The 11,727-nt window shown below is 42.8% G+C and overlaps 1 pseudogene; it reads right to left on the minus strand.

The window, feature by feature from the left end:
- The window catches only part of LOC115317506, a 66,945-nt pseudogene extending 57,123 nt beyond the window's left edge, over positions 1-9,822 (minus strand).
- Between the last annotated feature and the right edge of the window lie 1,905 nt (positions 9,823-11,727).

Raw genomic sequence — 11,727 nt, forward strand, 5'->3', positions numbered from 1 at the left:
CGTCTGTGCCTTGTTGATCTTCCTTCACATTCAATAAGCGTTATTGGGCGCCGAGCATAACGTTCACATTTTGCCGCCTCGCGTCCTTTTTTTTAGTTGAATGGACGACCCTATAAATATATAGAGCCACCTCGAAGGTTTTTTTTTTTATTTTGTTTGGGTGTTTTGATTACAATCATCCGTCCTCTTGACGGCGCGGCAGATTTTCTCTCATATAGAGGTCAGTATTGGTATTGAATACCCAGCTTTGTGAGGCCTAGGAATGTATTTTTTAAGGCTTTGCTTGAGTTGGTATGGACAGGTTTTTTTAGTCATGCTGAAAGGACTGTGATGGCCACTCCTTGCTTGACACCTTCCTATGTTAAACTGGTACTACCAGAAATGAATAACCAACATCCTCAGCTCACTGCCCTTGTAACTATTGCTGTAGGTAACAGACACAGACTTTCAACATTTTTCGGTCGTGGCGCAAATGTAGTAGCTATATTTTCTCTTTTAATTTTTTCTGCAAGAAGTCTCGCCTTGAGCACAATATTATATGAAGCACTAAAGTGATTATTCTGGCAGGTCACGTGGATTATCTTATATTGTCATATAAACGAAAGCAGCACTCATTAAAACTAGAACTGTCGAGATGCTGCATATTAGGCAAAAAAGTGTATGATTTTGTTTTCTCACTTACAACAGCCAGAAATACTGGTTTAAACAAGTATGCATAATTCTTGCATCAACATTTGATGTTGGAGAATGTTTAACTTTGCGAATTCTGGAAATGGGCCGACGCGGGTGCAAACAGACCCGCAACATTATATCCATATACAAGTTATGTGATTTTAATAGGAAAGTAATAATTTGGAAAGAGGCATGCCGAGTAGAATAATGCTGTCTGTACAGGGTGAGTTATACAGCGAGGGGTCATCATAATATAAAATTGTCGTCGAGAAAAGTAAAATATTTACGACAAATTTGGCCATTAGCTTCTGAAATTAGTCAAAACAAATATATGGTTTCAATTAGAGATTCGCTGAACGCATGTGCATTTAAGCGACGCGTGTTCTTTTCGTCGCTCACCCGTGAACAAGAGACCAAACTGGTCCCGAAACGTCGGGTAAATGTTTATAAAATTTCTGGTTAGAGTCTATTTTTCGCATGATGTCTACTACCAGCCAGGCAAAGGGTGCCCAACGCTTACCTTCAGGTCACCTACAACTGTGGGTGCCCTGAAATTTGCACTCGTGCAGCAGGCGCAACGCGGGCATTCCGAAGCCGTGGTTGGAAAGATTCCCGTCCTTGTTTTCGAACAGCCGGCTTTGCGCCTGATGCACACGTACCCAAGAATTCATCAAGTGCTTAAATCTTTTCTAAAGTTGCCTGGATTACTTGTAGGTGACGCTGAGGATGTCTGTTTATTTGAAACCATATATTTATGTACACTAATTGAAAAAGTTTATTAACTAAGACTAGGACATTATTTGACTTATTGTGACAATGCGCCCACTACATTATGTCCTTCTGGCCGTATAGATCATCTGCACAAACCGCATTATTTTATCTTTCGCGCCTCCTTTTTAAGATAAAATTAGATAAATAAAAACAACGCGAAAATGAACAAAAGGATAAGAAGAAAACTCAGACAAACAGAGCGCTGACAAACGACATCCGTTTTCTTTCACAGCGAAATTAATTGCGCAAAAAGAAAAAAACAACTATACAGGACATTTTTACATCACAGTAAATATCACATTGGCAGTCATGGTCCCGACCTATGTGACATAGATCGTGACAATGACTGCAAATGACCGCGACCATAACCATGACAAATCACAGTCACAGTTACGGTAACATAAACGTGCCAGTCTGAATAATAAGAACTACATTCACCATCAGAAAAAGGAATTGATCCTACACTATCACAAGCGACAGGTTCATAATGTCTAATAAAAAAGCGTCATAAAATTTTCTAGCGGTCTTATTGAGATGTTTGGCAAGTATTTGAATATTATTTAACTAAGGAATGCAGCCACATCAATTACAATGTACGGCGAGATGTAGTGACTCTGCTGCGCTCTGTAAAGAGGCTGCCAACGAGACCGGGCTTTTACGCATCTGCCTGGCTAACCTATCTAAATATTTGTACAGGCCAGAGGTGTTTTGTAGACCTTGTAAATTTTGTAACCCGCCCCATATTTACAACGGTGCTTTACCACATATAACACGCGTTGTAGTCCTGCTTTTTCTGTTGCGGTACATAAGCGATACAGTTTGTACGGTGCGGAGAAGACAAGAGCTCCATCAAACGTATTTAAACACGTATTAATCCTGTCCGAAATGGTATGTATTTACAGAGTGTTCCATGTAACTTGCACCAAACGTTACAAACTAAAAAAAAATACAGAGAGTTCTGCGACAGTGAAATCAACTGTATGTTGATTGAATACGTTTTGTGAAAGTGCACAATTTTTCTTTGTGCGCCTAGTGTTTTAGTTAATTAAGACTATGTAGTTATTTTCTTCAAATATTCATTTAGGAGCTAAGGTGTGAATAGGAAAGTTGTAGAGCGCACAGAGAAATACCCAATCAAGGTTTTCCTCAGCTGCAATTGCTGCAATCTCGACGCTCACGCGCTTCGCGATTGCAGCGCTCTTAGACGTGCTCCGAAGAAACGAAGTCTACCGTATAACTGCTGCTCTGTTCGAGACAGGGCCTCGTGTTAGCGTAGGCCCCGAGATCGGCGCATTGATTGTGCGAAAAGAGCGCGCGCTAGTTCTCCCCACGATGACTGGCGCACGAAAGCCAAAGTTGTTCTTCGCTGATCGTAGAAGTTCATTGTCATGGGGAAGATCCAAGATCATTGCACCGCCCTAGTATTAAATAATTGTTTTAGTCCTCAGACCACATCATACCGAGGGAAGATATTGCTTATTTTCTGGAAGAGGCGGGGGGAGGGGGGGGGGGGGGGGGGCTTGGATGTCGTAGCTCGATTTCCGTCTCTCACGTCGTCGCGGTTAAGCGGATGTCTTCGTGCGAGTAATTTATTTTACTTGTGTCGTGCTGGCTATCAACTTGTGCCAAGGCGTCCATTTGTTCTCCAACACGCCAACGATGCCTTTTTCGAATGAGGAAAAGGCGAATCTGGTCTTTGCCTTGAAAGCGGAGGGGGGCGGTTAAAAAAAGACTGCCAGGGTACATCTAACATGGAACAGTAGACCTCGACCAAACCCATCAACAATCACCAGAAACTACGATAAATTGAATCAGACTGGATGCTTCACGAAGAAGCGGCAGAAAGACCGTGCTTTAAGTGATATACCGTGCTTTAAGCACAGACATATTGGCTTACATCACAGCCCACCCTCACGCTAGCGTGCGTGACGTGAGCGCTCAGGTAGCTGTACTAAAACCGTCCGTCTGCAGGATTCTGAAGGAATCTAAGCTTCCCCCTCTCACGTTCAGCTATATCAGAATTTGCAGGCTAGTGACTTTCAAAGCAGTGTTGACTTCGCTAAACGAATGACGATCAAATCTGAAGAAGAACCAGAGTTTTTCAACAACGTGCTGTGGGCTTTTTGAAGCAAACTTTTAGCGAAACAACCAAGTAAACCTCCGCAACGCCCATTACTGGAGCGAGAAAAATCCCCACTGGCTGGCGCAGTCGTGACATCACTACCAGTTGTCCCTTAACGTCAAGTGTGGAATCACCCACAGCAGCATCGCTTGTCTCGTCTTTTTTGGCCTGACGCCAACTGAAAACACCCGTAAGAACGAGATCCTTGCAGGTGAGTGGATGATTTTCGCTGTAGTCTTCCATTTGCGCGCCTTCTACACCTGCTGTTTTAGCACGACGGTGCCGCCGCTCACAGCTGTAGCTAGCCTCGAGCCTGGCTCAACGGAGCCTTGCAAGAACAGTGTGTCGGGAAGTACGGGTCTGTAGCCTGGCCTACTACGTCACCGAACGTGACCCCCCTCGATGTCTTCTTGTGGAGGTACGTGAAAGACCGTGTCTACAGCACCAAGCCCACAACGCCAAGCGCATTGAAGGTAAGAATTACGCAAATTTGACGCGATATTCCTGGGTGTATTATTAGGAGTGCAACAGCGGATGTATTAAAAAATATGTGAGTGCTGCATCCCTTCAGGTGGGCATTAATTCAGGCACATTCTTTAGGCAGCCAACAGTGTTTAAAAAAAGTGTTTTGAACCGTTGTCAGTTTAACGTTAAAGGTGGAGCCTCCTTCATGACGCGGTCTTGATGCCATTATGACTAAATCTCCGCGTGAGAACGATGTCAACATCAAGGACAGCGCTGCTTCTTTGTCTTTTTAGTAAGGCGAGCCTTATATGTCGCATCGTTCAGTCAACCTCCAGAAAGTGTTTGAGCGAAAATACATCGACGACACGATAACGACGAAAACACGCCCAAACTGTATAAAAACTGCGTCGTCAGAGACCGTGCTGTCTTCGGAGGTTCGCTATCACGTTTACGTCGGTGCGCGGGCTTTCGCTTCCAAGTCGTCTTGGGGAAAACATAATAAATAGTCCCCGTGACTTTTTCCGGTGAGACGCGTTGCGCTTCGGGTGAGACGCGTTGCATCCAGTGAACACGTTATCGCGGGTAGAACTCGCGCACGCTCTCTTTCTACCCTTTCCACAATGCTGCAGCAGGTGCTGAAGCATATCTCGGGGCCCACACAAACACAAAGCCCTGTCTCGTACAGGGTGACAGTGATAAGGTGGGCTCCGTTTTCTTCAGAGCACGTATCAGAGCGCTGCAATCGCGACGCGCGGGCACCTTGGTTTCTTTTTTTTTTTTTTTAATTTTGCGGGCTTTCTTTTCACGTTAACAAAGACAAGCGCGCAATGTATACCATCTAGAAACATCCTCATTGAGTGTACCTCAGTGGGCTCTACAGGTTTCCAAACCACACCTTGGCTCTTAAACGAGTAATTATAAATTAGCTAAATATTACTAATAAACTCAAACACTAGTCTCACCAAAAAAATCGTGGACTTCCCAAAAAGTACAGCTAAATTAACTCTCGCCGAACGCTCCTTTCTTTTTTCTTTTTGGCAAAGTGTGGTAAAAGTTATCGGAGACACTTTGTATACACTCCGCAATCGAAAAAAAAGGAATACAAAAACGTTTGTTATCTGGGGTAATACACCACAATACATAAGTTGCGTCTGCACTGCAGTCAGTGTGATTTACACAATCTCTTTTTCCTGTGCAAGTATTTATATAGACGCTTTACAGCAGCTGTGCATGGGCGCCGCCATAAGCGACTTTCCGTGTTTGCTTCTACATTTTGCGTTTGCTTCACTTCGTCATTACAACAGCAGGGAAGGTTATTGCCGTGTTAGTTTCTTTTTTGTCGTTCTCCCAAGCATCGGCCTTTGCGGAGGTTCGTCAACGCCCGCTTCAATGGCTACGCATATCCGTAAGACAAGACGCCCGCTTCAATGGCTACGCATATCCGTAAGACAAGAGAAGGTCAGCGATGGCGGCTGTAATCTAACACATGTGCAAAGAGTCTATAGTACAACCGGGCAGATGTATAAGCGACCGACCTCGTAAGCACTCTCTTTTATGACAGCGCTGCATCGGGACTTCTCGCTGTAGATTGTAATGGATATGGCTGTACCCCGCAGTTATATAATATTGAAACACTGTCTGCATATCACAGAAAGACAGCCCGAGTAATTTAGGTTGCTTTTTGAAGCTGTCTTATGTGGCAGTGTAGGATTCTGAACGTGAGGTTTGTGTCGGTGTTGAATCAATTAACCCTTCTGATGGTGACTAATCTCTTTTTAATCAGACTGACACATTTATGTGACCGTGACTGTAATAAAATAAATCTCTGTACAGTTTTTTTAAATATTTTCCTTCTTTTTTGTTTTAATCTATTTTGTTCTGAAAGAAAACGACAGCTTCGTTAGTCACGGCTGTATTTGTTTTTCTTCTTCTCGTCCTTGTATAGAAAACACCCCGTATAGACCTTCGTCCGCAAGTGCTCTTTTTAGCCTCGACCGCAAGGAACAAAAGCGACAAATAATCTCGAACCCAGGCGCTCACGGGGAGGGGAGGGGGTGGGGGGGGGGGGGGGGGGAGGGGCTGCGTCGGCCTGCGTCGGCTGCTTCCAGCCGCGGGCTTCTTCGCTGGTGTGCCGACTGCTGTTTCACCGGCATCGGTCCTGTTTACCGCAGTATGTGAGTATAGCGCCGTAATAGGAGAGCCGTTTGTCCATACGCCACTTTGCCGCTGTTGATTTCCATCTAGCCCAGCCAGATAACATCTTGCGACGATTTGACCACGCCGCGAGTGACGAAGAAAAAGCAAACATGGCGACGGTTTGTACGATTGTTTTGGTGGCTCCGGTGTTGCGTGTCTTCAACGCCCTCGCGAGAAGATTCCCCTGGCCTTCGAAGTTATTGCAAGCTCCACGAGTGGCACGAAAGATGTGGAATCATCTTCTGAACTACAAATAAGCAGGCCTTCACGAGCAACGACGATGCCGAGCAGGCGCTCGGCACCGTTGTGTCGTCAGATGCTCTACAACGCCGAGGTACTTTCATTTATCATTTGGAATGGCTTCAAGAGTGGGAAATTAATCTATTTCGCGGATTGTTAACGCCGAGGTAAGTGCCCTCCGTTGCAGTGCCGTTGTCGCGCAAAGTGCAGAGAAACCGGGTGGCGATGGCGGCGGTGCTCTTTGATCGCTTTGATCTTGCGCCGTCGGGTTCATGGAGTCCGGAGTAAACGTACGTACGTGCGTCTGCTGGATCGGTGTTTTGGACTTCCTCAAAACTCTTTCTCACGGGCATTTTCCTGGTGAAGCTTAGTAGCTCATTACACCTCGTCGTCGACTGCGCTCATTTGACTACGACGCACGAGTTTGCGTGATGTGAATTTCACTGCCTAAGATATTTGGCGTGCTGTAACGAGGGCTAATAAAATATCACCGCGAACTTTTGAACAAACGAGTCGAAGTTTCGTCTGTTATCATAACTGATCGCCTGTCACAAGATTAATCAGTTGCGTTCCTAGACCCTGCCCCAACAGGCACCCTGCTTTGTTGCCCGATAGTAAGTGTCTCCTGGTACCTCGTAGAATTACAGCTCCCACTTCAAGTAAGTACCAACCTTTAGAACTGGCAATTAATAGTTTCGAACCTAGACGCTCGCAGCGTGTGTGTGTGGGGGGGGGGGGGGGGGAGGGACGGGGGACGCGTGTTAACATACTCGAAGCCTTCGTTTACGCCGCTTCGCGGCGGCAGACAAGGCGGCACATTACAAAAGAAAGCTAATTCCAGCTGCCAATGTAACTGGACCCATTCGCTAATATGAACGCCGCCATTCGCTAGTCATTCGATGAAACATCGTAGTCTCGTTTTCATTCGCTAAAACGTCGTTCGATCAAGTGAACGCCTCCCACTTATTTCGGCTCGGCAGAGCCGCGCTGCCGCAGAAAGGCAAGTAGATCGCGAAAATCGGTCTCAAACGTGCCACGAATGTAATGTCGTATACAAGGAGCCAACAATCAAGCATTTGAAAGCTACAAGAAAGCGGTAGCGAAATATTTATTACGCAATGAACCCGGACTGAAACGCGGATGTCAAGGGTCAGCAGACTCCGAGAACATCTAAGACAAGAAAAGTTTTCTCTTGTTTTCTTGATGAAGATGAGTTCTCGAATGTTCACGACATCTTATCTGTTGAAGAACGGGCCGCGGAGGCTTCTGGTGAAGATATCTTTCACGATATGGCGGTGCATTCGGACAGCCTGCCGGATTCAGCTCCCCAAAGTAACGCCGCCAACGCAGCCCCCGCCCCCCTTCCTGCCTGCCAGTTCTTTCCGCGTGGTGGCGCGAGCGTAGATAAACATGGCAGCGCCCTGTAATTGGCGCGGACACTGGTCTATATCAGGCGTGGAAAATTCTAATCAGTGAAAGCTTGTAGTTTGCGATAGGAGTAGGCAAGAATGCAGCTCGCTTCAGTGATAAGGCTTTTCTCTTTGGAAAAAAAATAATTAAGTGTTGCTTAAACATGACCTATAACCCTACAGAAATAGCAGACTGGCGTCTTTATCTAGCTAGCATAAAATAACACACGATTAATGAAAATTCTCGGATATTGCGTCTTTATTTTAGTAGCCGAACCGATTAAAATGATTGAGGAAACTGATTTTTTTTCAGCAACGATATGCGCATGAAAACGAAATTCTCAATAAATGGTTAACCAGAGGACCGGGAATCAATAGTAAACTAAAGTATAGACTACCGTATTCTGCCCTACTTGGGGTAAGGCTTCGAAAGACACAGAATGGACTATCTTTAGACAAGTATAGTGTCATAATATTAATAAATTTGAAAGATCTCAAATTCAAATTCCATCTAATTTTATCATAACACCTCGAGTGAACGATATGCCATAAAGATATTTGTAAAGCACACAATTAGACAGCCATTTCACTATCTTGCCACGTGCTGGTCAGTGGAACAATCCAGCGCCGCAGACCCAGTACTACTTTCTTAAAAGAACATAAAGTGCACGGTACCTTTACTTAGTTTCACTAAATTTCCAATTTATGATGTTGGTGTTAGAGTTAAGCCTGTCGACTGCTTAGAAGTCTCTGTAGTATCACTAAAAAGGCTTAGCGTGTAATCAACAACACTTATTTTGTGAAATTTGTATGCGGCAAACATTCTAAAAAACTTTATATCCTTTCAACATAACTGAAGCGTAACAAAATGGTAGTCTCCTTCCATAATTGAAATAAAAACAGACACTTGGGAAACACGGAGTTCAAAGTGTATCGAAAGATATTGTGGATGGTGTAATTACTGTAAGAAACAATAGCGTTTCATTATCCGGTTATTGAAAACCTTGCTCACTTAACATTAATGAACTTCGCTGACACTTCCTGGATAGGGAAACGTTAGAGCAGATTTTTCTACGCCACCCACCAAAAGCCGTCGCCGATAATTGAACACGAGTATCAGCTGAACGCCGACGCAGCCTTTCTGCCCAATCTGTTTTGTGCTGGCCATCAGTAAGTGATGAGGAAAAATCAGTACGACGACCATGTTATCAGGAGTTGTTGACCGTCGTCTCATCTTTACTGCTCGTCTTCATTGATTCGATTATCAAAACTTGCTTTTTCAGGTGTGTCAATACTAGAAAAGTGGTACTTGCATCTTCGAACAGATTTTGAACAGCTTAGGTTTTAATTTAGGCGCTCATTTGTTGAGTACACTCCAACATGCTAGCTAGCACGCAAGGGTTAGTTTACAAAGCATCGTGTGAATATGTTTGACTAAGTTACGTCGAGCTAAAGCTGTGCATTGACGAACATTTGCGGGTCGTATGCTGTGCGACAAGTTACACCTTGGATGGGTTGGCAATAAAACCTCATAGAAATCACGGTTGTGTCAGTAACACACATTTGTTTCTTCATGTAAATAACCGCATTACTACGACATTGAACCTGAGATTACAGAAAGTGTCATACAATATTTAAAAACACTCCAAATGCTGTCTGCATAACAAACTTTAGTACATTTTGTCATGGTGTATAATATTTTGTACTCAGTTCCAACAAACCATTTGGGGCACAAAGCTTAATGGTGGTTCTGTAAAATTGCTTTGACAAATACGGAAGCACGCATATGCACTAGTATATATGATATTAGCTTAACTTAAAACAGTTCTAAATAAAGTGGTTTGTCAGGAACAAACCAAGGAGTTGTACTAAAAAATTATACATACCTCTCGCAGTGGCATTTTGGATTAAAGCCAACAAAGCGCATAGGAAATTATACCGCATCATTTTCTTCTCTAGAAGGTGTTAGCTGTTTTACCATGAGCTTTTATAGAAAATGAACATCCTGTTAGTTCAATACATTGACCCCTTCAGTATTGACATTTTTATTTTCTGGTGCTAAAGGACACCGGAAAATTAAGCAAAAAGGTTGAAATAGCGCATAGATTCTTCTTTAACGGTCAACGGCGGTTGTTGCGTTCTTGAAAGTTTTTTTTTACAATAGATTTGGATTTAGTTGTAGTGTGGTTTTATTTGAAATCGAACATGCGTGTCGAAGTGCGTGCTTTTATTCGCTTAAAAATATGTATTTAGTCCAATTTTGCTTATAAACTAAACCACTCCGGTTATTTTATTTTGTTTTAATATCTCCACAAATATTTTGGAATAAAGCTAGGTAAAACGTTTCGTTTAGGTTTTTTTTCAGTTCTGGCACCTCTGATAAAAGAGTAAAAGAGAATCACTCACAGTAATTATTTTTGTTATCATAAGTTTCACGGCCGTTTGACCAAAGCGCTTTAACGTATTTCATGCAAAAAATTTAAAAGAAGGAAAAACACACATTTTTGACCTTTTGCTGCAAAAATCTGGAGCCTTGCATCTTTGGATTCATTGTAACTTTTGCCTACTAAAAACCATATGCCTTTACGCCTATACATATGCTATCGACAGTTATCATTTTAGTTAAATTTATTTAAGGAAATAATAACTATACATTTTTAAATTTTATCATAACGTTGATGTAGCCATACTTCGAGAATATATTATCTAAAAAAGAACTCTTTTATTTCTGCAGAAATCTTTTTGAGCAGGTAATCGAAATTACCCCTTTTTCGTTGTATTTTAGTTCATGTGCGAAAACACGCATTCACCCGAATCGGCTGTAGGATGGTTTCGCAAGTTGGCTTTAGTGCAAGGCCTTTAGCCTTAGAGTGCTAAGGGAACTGGTTCGGAAGTGTTTTAGAGGTGAAGCAGCCACAGACTGAGTGAGCTAAAACATGTATTTTTTTGTTTTTTTATCAAATAATATCCTGCCTTGGCCGAGATTTTTTTTTTGTTATGCTTAAGGAACTACAAGGGTTGATTAGGTGATTAGATAAGGAGATGACTACCATATCTTATGTAATCCATCAATAAAATGGGAAATCCTTTCTTCTGTTGCGACGAGCCCATGGGTTGCAATGCGCCTACTCCTGCGTCCTTAGTTTGTCTCTTTTTTTTAATTGTGGTGGAGATGGGCCCACGTGCCCCCAATACCAGAGCACGTCTGCCCCTACTCCGGCGCTGTTCTGACGGCACTGGAAAACCATGTTTTTTAATGATGATGATGCTGATGATGGTGATCACAATGATGGTGATGATTATGATGATGATTATCACTATTATTATTATTATTATTAATATTATTATTATTATTGTTATTATTTAAGTTAGGACACATGAATCGGGGTGCATATTTACATATCTTTGTTTATCTCAGACTAGCATTTATATTAGTTGTCTTCCACCATCGTGTTTGTATTTTTTTTTATGTGTTCTGTTCATTACCAAAGAGCGCTTGGACTGAATCCTAACGGTTCTTATAACCAGATGATACATTCGTACGGTAGACCTGTTGTTTTCGTTAGCACTTCAGACTCCCATCTGCTCCAGCTCCTTATAGTCGAAGTTGTATAAGGTTTTAGCAATGTGTGACGTTCATAGATATGATCGGGTCTCAATACGAAGGCCGACATAAAATATTATATGTCAGAATAAACGTTTTCTTATTATGAAACAACTCAACATGACTATACTAAGGTCAGCTTTGTAAAAGTTGAATGGAAAACAGTTTTTGCTTTGTCTTCTTATCCCTCAGCGAGAACAGAAACAAAAATAAATTGATACAGCACACGTGCACGCATGATGTTTGCT

Source organism: Ixodes scapularis, unplaced genomic scaffold, assembly GCF_016920785.2.
Source record: "Ixodes scapularis isolate PalLabHiFi unplaced genomic scaffold, ASM1692078v2 PGA_scaffold4__175_contigs__length_147842914, whole genome shotgun sequence".
In the NCBI taxonomy this organism is placed as follows: Eukaryota; Metazoa; Arthropoda; class Arachnida; order Ixodida; family Ixodidae; genus Ixodes; species Ixodes scapularis.